The sequence below is a fragment of the Armigeres subalbatus genome, chromosome 2 (genome assembly GCF_024139115.2).
Source record: "Armigeres subalbatus isolate Guangzhou_Male chromosome 2, GZ_Asu_2, whole genome shotgun sequence".
Taxonomy (NCBI): domain Eukaryota; kingdom Metazoa; phylum Arthropoda; class Insecta; order Diptera; family Culicidae; genus Armigeres; species Armigeres subalbatus.
Genome location: NC_085140.1, coordinates 324,394,212 through 324,402,804, shown reverse-complemented (window position 1 = coordinate 324,402,804; position 8,593 = coordinate 324,394,212). Strand labels below are relative to the sequence as shown.

At 43.5% G+C, this 8,593-nt stretch overlaps 1 pseudogene; it reads right to left on the bottom strand.

Moving 5' to 3' along the window:
- Nucleotides 1–345: 345 nt before the first annotated feature.
- LOC134209928 (uncharacterized) overlaps nucleotides 346–8,593 on the bottom strand; it is a 50,702-nt pseudogene continuing 42,454 nt past the window's right edge.

Below are 8,593 nucleotides of genomic sequence, written 5' to 3'. Positions count from 1 at the left end.
TAAGATGCAAAAGTGGAGGCGATATACACGGAAGCTTTCATTTACCCATTATTGGGTACTTTCGTACCCATTTCAAACAAAAGCGGCATAACTCATTTAATGGGTAAATCGCATTTACCCATTAATGGGTACTCCCATTGAACTTCAGAAAATGGGTAAATTTGATCCCCTGTTTTGCTATTGAAAATGTATGAAATTTACCCATTTTTCCAAATGAATTTTTTTGGATTTTCAATTCATTGCAATATCTTGGAGATAATTTGAAGAAAATACCAAACACCAAGGTTTGTCGGAACATCAATGTTTATTTTATATAAATATAAGATTGATTGTCGATTTCCCGTGTTAAATTGTGTATCTCCTTGGTGGACCTTCACTTGCAGAAGGTGAAGTGTCCCGATCGGCCACTTTTTGCTTCATCCATACTGAGTTTCTGTAATGGAAACATATGTGCTCTTTTCTTCAACTATTCCAGTTGCCAATAAGAACCACTTACCTTGTCCTGAAAGTCCAGCGTTGTAATTGTTCCGTAATTGTATTTTAAATTAGTTTTTTTGTAGAATTTAATTCTGCCGCAGAAAACAGGCAAAATGGCTGCCTTTATTTTTCAACTTTTGGAAGGGTACGATTTACCCATTATTTATTACCAGAAGACATTCTGTATAATGGGGTGAAAGTACACTATTCGAGGTGAAAAAAAATTACCCAATATTTGACATATCAGTATTGATGCAAAAAATGGGTATATGAAACCCTTTAAATGGGTATTCGCAAATGTCCGTGTACGTACATATTGAATGGAAGAGTATCTATATGGCCTCCACTTTAGCATCTTATGTGACATCATATACGATTTTCTGTTGACTGGGTGCTTCCTATTTGTTCGTTCCATTAGAATTTATACAAACATATTACAATACATTTAAAAATGTATCCTCAAACCGAATAAAAAATCACCTCGGCCCAAGAACTTCTAGCCGTGCTGCCAAAAGGCCAGGAGCCTTTTTTAGTATGAAAAAAATTCCCACATCGTTAATAGGAAAACTGTCTAATATGTTGACGCTATCACGTTATTTAAAATACTATTATAGTCGATTTGAAAAAGTGAAAAAATATTATTTTTAAGTCTTTGGAAGGAATTTTGATGAGTGAATATATCTTCTCAACCAAATAAAAAATATTACGAATTATACCATCTGGCATCACGTTGTCGTCGAACGTGCATATTTTTGTTTACGTCGCATTTTCTACTGTCCCGAGAGAAAATGGAAGATTAAGATGTTGAGAGATTTAGAGAAAATCGCTTATGCCAGGAATTGAATTCAAGTATGCCGGAAAAGCAATCGCTGTGACTAAAATTTAAATTGAATCAAATAAAAGCCTTTTTAAACGATGTTTAGCAAGAATAGCAATTTTTTGGCAGAAGTGAGCCCCGAGTCAAAAAAGGGCTTATTACGAACTTCTTAACCAGCTAGGTCCCGTAGTTTGCAAACGAAGACAAAACTCGCACTGTATACTACTCTGACTCTTCCGGTGGCTTTATACGGCCATGAAACATGGACGTTAAAGGAGACTGATCGGGGAGCTTTCGGAGTGTTTGAGCGTAAGGTGCTGCGGACAATACTCGGCGGTAAACAGGAGAACGGTATCAAGCGGCGTCGCTTGAATCACGAATTGTACCAGGTGTATAAAGGGCTGGATATTATTAAGCTTATACAACAAGGCAGACTACAGTGGGCTGATCACGATGTTCGTATGCCGGAAGAACGTCAAGCGAAGATAATATTTAGTAGAGAACCCGGAAGAGGCCGCAGGCTTCGTGGAAGGCCGCGTACACGATGGCTTTTTGCAGTAAAAGAGGACACAATGTTCAGGGCGACTGGAAGCGATTGGCCCAGAATCGAGTCCAGTGGAGAAGGATACTCCATTCGGCGTAGGTTCATCGAAGAGCTGTAGCCCATCAAGTATCAAGTAAGTATAAGAGCCCCATTGCAGTATTACAACGCCCACAAAATTTAGTTGCTTCCTGTCATAAATATTAATTAAATAATGTAGTCATAGGAGATTTGAACGCTCAGGTTGGCCAAGAGGAGGAGTTTAGACCGACTATTGGGAAGTTCAGCGCACACCGGCTGACGAACGAAAACGGCCTACGACTAATTGATTTCGCCGCCTCCAAGAATATGGCCATTCGCAGCACCTACTTCCAACACAGCCTCCCGTATCGGTACACCTGGAGATCACCACTGCAGACAGAATCACAAATCGACCACGTTCTGATTGATGGACGGCACTTCTCCGACATTATCGACGTCAGGACATATCGTGGCGCTAACATCGACTCTGACCACTATCTGGTGATGGTTAAACTGCGCCCAAAACTATCCGTCATCAACAATGTTCGGTACCGACGACCGCCGCGGTACGACCTAGAGCGACTGAAGCAACCTGATGTCGCCACTGCATACGCGCAGCATCTCGAGGCAGCGTTGCCGGAAGAGGGTGAGCTCGGTGGGGCCCCTCTTGAGGACTGCTGGAATACAGTTAAAGCAGCCATTAACGACGCAGCGGAGAACAACGTTGGGTATATGGGTCGAAGTCGACGGAACGATTGGTTCGACGAAGAGTGCAGACAGATTCTGGAGGAGAAGGACGCAGCGCGGGCGGTCGCGCTGCAGCAAGGTACCCGGCAGAACGTGGAACGTTATAGACGGAAGCGGAGACAGCAGACCCGCCTTTTTCAGGAGAAGAAACGCCGCCTGGAAGAAGCGGAGTGCGAGGAGATGGAACAGCTGTGCCGTTCTCAAGATACACGCAAGTTCTATCAGAAGCTCAACGCATCCCGCAAAGGCTTCGTGCCGCGAGCCAAAATGTGCCGGGATAAGGATGGGAGCATCTTGACGGACGAACGTGTGGTGATCGAAAGGTGGAAGCAGCACTACGAGGAACATCTGAATGGCGCTGAGAGTACAGGCACTGAAAGTCAAGGCAGCGGAGGAGATGACTACGTCAGTTCAGCGGACGATGGAAGCCAACCAGCCCCCACCTTGAGGGAAGTTAAGGATGCCATTCAACAGCTAAAGACCAATAAAGCAGCTGGTAAGGATGGTATCGGAGCTGAGCTCATCAAGATGGGCCCGGAAAAGCTGGCCACTTGCCTGCACAAACTGATAGTCAGAATCTGGGAAACCGAACAGCTACCGGAGGAGTGGAAGGAAGGGGTTATATGCCCCATCTACAAGAAAGGCGACAAACTGGAGTGTGAGAACTTTCGAGCGATCACCATCCTTAATGCCGCCTACAAAGTGATATCCCAGATCATCTTCCGTCGTCTGTCACCATTAGGTGAACGAGTTCGTGGGAAGTTATCAAGCCGGCTTCGTTGCCGGCCGCTCGACAACGGACCAGATCTTTACTGTACGGCAAATCCTTCAAAATCGCCGTGAATACCAGGTCCCAACGCACCATCTGTTCGTTGATTTCAAGGCGGCATACGACAGTATAGACCGCGTAGAGCTATGGAAAATTATGGACGAGAACAGCTTCCCTGGGAAGCTTACCAGACTGATCAAAGCAACGGTGGATGGTGTGCAAAACTGTGTGAAGATCTCGGGCGAACACTCCAGTTCGTTCGAATCGCGCCGGGGACTAAGACAAGGTGATGGACTTTCGTGCCTGTTGTTCAACATTGCGCTAGAAGGTGTCATGCGGAGAGCCGGGTGTAACAGCCGGGGTACGATTTTCAACAGATCCAGTCAATTTATTTGCTTCGCGGATGACATGGACATTGTCGGCCGAACATTTGCAAAGGTGGCAGAACTGTACACCCGCCTGAAACGTGAAGCAACAAAAGTTGGACTGGTGGTGAATGCATCGAAGACAAAGTACATGCTTGTGGGTGGAACCGAGCGCGACAGGGTCCGCCTGGGAAGCAGTGTTACGATAGACGGGGATACCTTCGAGGTGGTCGAGGAATTCGTCTACCTCGGATCCTTGCTAACGGCTGACAACAACGTTAGTCGTGAAATACGAAGGCGCATCATCTGTGGAAGTCGGGCCTACTACGGGCTCCAGAAGAAACTGCGGTCGAAAAGATTCGCCACCGCACCAAATGTGTCATGTACAAGACGTTAATAAGACCGGTAGTCCTCTACGGACATGAAACATGGACAATGCTCGAGGAGGACTTGCAAGCACTCGGAGTGTTCGAGAGACGGGTGCTTAGGACCATCTTTGGCGGTGTGCAAAGAAGACGGTGTGTGGCGGCGAAGAATGAACCATGAGCTCGCCCAGCTCTACGGCGAACCCAGTATCCAGAAGGTAGCTAAAGCCGGAAGGGTACGATGGGCAGGACACGTTGCAAGAATGCCGGACAGCAACCCTGCAAAGATGGTGTTCGCTTCCGATCCGGCAGGTACGAGAAGGCGTGGAGCGCAGCGAGCGAGATGGGCAGACCAGGTGCAGAACGACTTGGCGAGCGTGGGGCGTATCCAAGGATGGAGAGATGCGGCCTCGAACCGTGTATTGTGGCGTCAAATTGTTGATTCAGTGTTATCTGTTTAGATGTAGACTAAATAAATGAATGAATGTAGTCGTACGCATGTTAGGCCGGGAATGGGGTAAGAAACCCTATATACGCCAAAATTGCTCTGAAAAAAAAACTGATTTTCCTAGAAAAAGGTATTTCAAAGGAATTCATAAAGAAATTAAAAAAAAAGGAATTCTTCTAAAGAAGTTTTGGAAGGTTTTCCTGAAACAATTTCCGTAGGTATTTTAAAAGGATTTTCTGAAGAGGTTTGCGAAGGAACTTCAATGGAATTTACAAAGTCCTAATTCTAAGGAATTCCTAAAATAATTGCGGAATTTTTTTTTTAAATGATTTGCAAAGAAATTATCGAAGGAATCTCTAGAAGCATTTACGAGGGAATATCTAAAGGAATTTTCAAAGAATTTTCGCAAGGTATTTCCGAAAGTAATATGGGCTTTCCAATGATTTCCTGGATAAATTTCTAAAGGATTCCCCCTAAAACAATTTCTGAAGGTATTCCTAAAACAATTTCCGTAGGTATTCCTGATGTAATACTCGAAGGATTTTCCATAGGTGTTTTCGAAGAATTTTCCAAATTAAATTCTGTAGGAATTTCCGATATTCTTAAATTTCTGCTAAAATTTCTTTGGGCAGTACTCCACGGATACAAATTTCATCCATTTGCTTCAAAAATATACATGTTTACTTCCAAAATGGTAAAATGTTTGAATCAAACATATTTATTTTTAAAACCAAATAAAATCTTTGTTTGTTTTATACAAACACTAGTGGACAGCCCCTCGCTCGCTCTTGCAAAAGTAAACAAAAACTCGAGTTCGGATCGGATCCGGTTGGAAGTCAACAGAGGAGCATGAGCAAGAGTGGAACCATATGTTTTTTCTTGCTTCCAAATTGATAAGGATGTTCTCAGGTACAGAAAGGTAAGTAAATGAAATATGAACGATTGGAATTGTGAAATCTGGTAGTCAAATGCTACCAGAATATGAAAATTGGTAGAATCGATAAGAAAATATTATGAGTGGTCGAACCAAAACAATAATATCCATGTTTGCTTCAAACATTTAGCTGGTTGAGTTTTCGTTCGCATCAAATGCAACAATATGTTTGATCCAAACATATTTATTTTTGATGCCAGAACAAACTGAATTATTGTTTGGATTTACCTAGAATATGTTTGTTTTTAACGTAGTTTTTTCTGCGTGTCCAAGTATTATTTCAGAATGTTTTGAAATATTCTTTATAATATTCCTTCGAAAAATCAGAGAAGGAATTATAAGAAAATTTCGAAAGATCCTTCTTTTAAGATTTTTTCAGTACCTACACTGCCGTCATACGCATATTTGTCCCATGTTTGCTGGGATTTCCTATATACATGGGACATTTATGGATAGAACGGCAGTACAACACCTACGGAAATTTGCTCGGACAGCTGTTGGAAGAACCATCCATCGTTCACACCGCGAAAATCGGAAGACTGCGGTGGGCCGGGCACGTAGCCAGAATTTCGGACAGTAGTCCGGTGAAAATGGTTCTCGACAACGATCCGATGGGAACAAGAAGGAGAGGTGCACAGCGGGCAAGGTGGATCGATCAGGTGGAGGACAATTTGCGGAACCTCCACAAACTACGTGGTTGGCGAAGTGCAGCCATGGACCGAGCTGAATGGAGAAGACTTTTATGTATTGCACAGGCCACTCCGGCCTTAGTCTGGTAATCTATATATGTACATAAAAATGAATTTCTGTCTGTCTGAACCTGTTATAGACTCAGAAACTACTGAACCGATCGGCGTAAAAATTTGTATGCAGAGGTTTTTGGGGCCGGGGAAGGTTCTTAAGATGGTTCGAGACCCCTCCCGCCTTTGGAGAGGGGGGCTCCCATACAAGTGAAACACTCGAGAATTAATCAGAGAATAAAACAATTTTAGGTGAAACAAAGTTCGTCGGGTCTGCTAGTCTTCTTATATACATAAAAATGAATTTCTGTCTGTCAGAGCCTTATAGACTCCGAAAGTACTGAACCGATCGGCGTGAAAATTTGTTTACAGAGGTTTTTGGTGTCAGGGAAGGTTCTTAACATGTTTCGAGACCCCTCCCGCCTTTGGAGAGGGGGGCTCCCATACAAGTGAAACACTCGAGAATTAATCAGATAATAAATCAATTTTAGGCGAAACAAAGTTCGTCGGGTCTGCTATCTATATACATAAAAATGAATTTCTGTCTATCTGAACCTTATAGACTCGGAAACTACTGAACCGATCGGCGTAAAAATTTGTATGCAGAGGTTTTTGGGCCGGGGAAGGTTCTTAAGATGGTTCGAGATCCCTCCCCGCTTTGGAAGGGGGGCTCCCATACAAATTAAACAAAAAATTCTGCATAACTCAAGTACTATGTAATCAGAGAACAAATCAATTTTAGGCGAAACGAAGTTCGTCGGGTCTGCTAGTAAATAAATAAATCCTGGAGAAGCGCCCGGAATAATTTCTGGAGGATTTGTTAGAGAAATTTTAGAATAAATTCCTAGGGAAATTTACAAATGTATTTTAGTAATAATTTCTAGAGAGCAACCTGAATATATTTGGGACAAGAATTTCTGAAGGAATTGTTGATGGAATTTTCTAAGGAATTATCAAAAGAATCCTGGAAAGAATTTTCAATGGAATCTCTAAACAAATTCATATTGGAATTTCCATTTAAATTTTTAGATTTTCACATGAATTCCTTTTGGAAATTTGCTTTAAGTTGCTTTGGAAATTTGGTTGGAATTCCTACGAAAAAATCTTTGGAAATACCTATGGTGCTTCAGGAAAATCTTCCGAAATTCTTTTAGGAGTATTCCTATTATTATTATTATAGAGTTTGGGCACTTCCTCAGCAAGCGTGCTGGGAATTTTCACCTACCCCGGGCAATCTGAATGCCAAAGGGGATTAGGCTCTGTGGATCTCATTCGCCGGTTGACTTAAAATCCTATAATAAACGTTTGCACCGGATGTATTAGTTATGGTGATTCAGGAATCTTCTTACGATGCTGCAAGTTCCAAGAACCACTGTCTTTTGGATGCTATGGAGGTTATGAGATAGCTCCAGCTCTCCTAAGGATATCAGAAGAGATTTCGGGACGATTCCGGTTGCCGAGATAACAACCGGAATTATACGCACGTCCTCCAGGTGCCACATCTGCTTCAACTCCTCCGCCAAGTCGTGGTACTTCGTTATCTTGGTGGAGAATGTTGTTTGGACATTATGGTCTAGCGGTAGAGCAATGTCGATGAGGGCTACCCGCTTCATCCTTTTGTCGTAGACCACAATATCGGGCCGATTGGCACTAATGAGGACATCCGTTATGATCTCGCGATCCCAGTACAGCTTCACCAAACTATTTTCCAGAACCGGGACATGCACATATTTGTAGTAGGCGACAAACTGGTTAACCAAGTTGTGCTTTAAAGCAAGCTGTTGGTGCATAATCTTGGCTACTTCGTTATGTCGACCTTGATATGCTGAATCAGCTAAGGCTGAACACCCGGACACGATATGTTCGATCGTCTCTCCTACTGAATTGCACTTCCTGCAGCGGTCCTCCACGTTTTCGTGCAATATATAGTGCCGATAGTTCTTCGTCGCAATTATCCGGTCCTGGATGGCTACCATGAATCCTTCTGTTTCTGAGAAGAGTTCACCCCGCACCAGCCACGTATTCGACGTCGCTTTGTCGATATATTCCAGCTCCAGTTGATGGGGGTGCGTCCCATGCAACTCCTTCTGCTTCCACGATGCGATCATCTCGTCGACAGATTTGATATCGCAATTCAGTTGATAGTCCTCCTGCGCCAGATGCAGGGCACTGAATCCGTGGTCAGCTTCACACACAGCGCGATAGATTTCGTGGCGGTTCTGGCTTTCCACGAAGTATCTTCGCAACTGCTGGATCTGGGAAACACATAGTGTTTGTATACCGGTGACGCCTCTTCCTCCTACTGTACGTGGCAGGGTGACTCTCTCAATGGACGATTTTGGATGGCGCATGCGATGCTTAGTGAACGC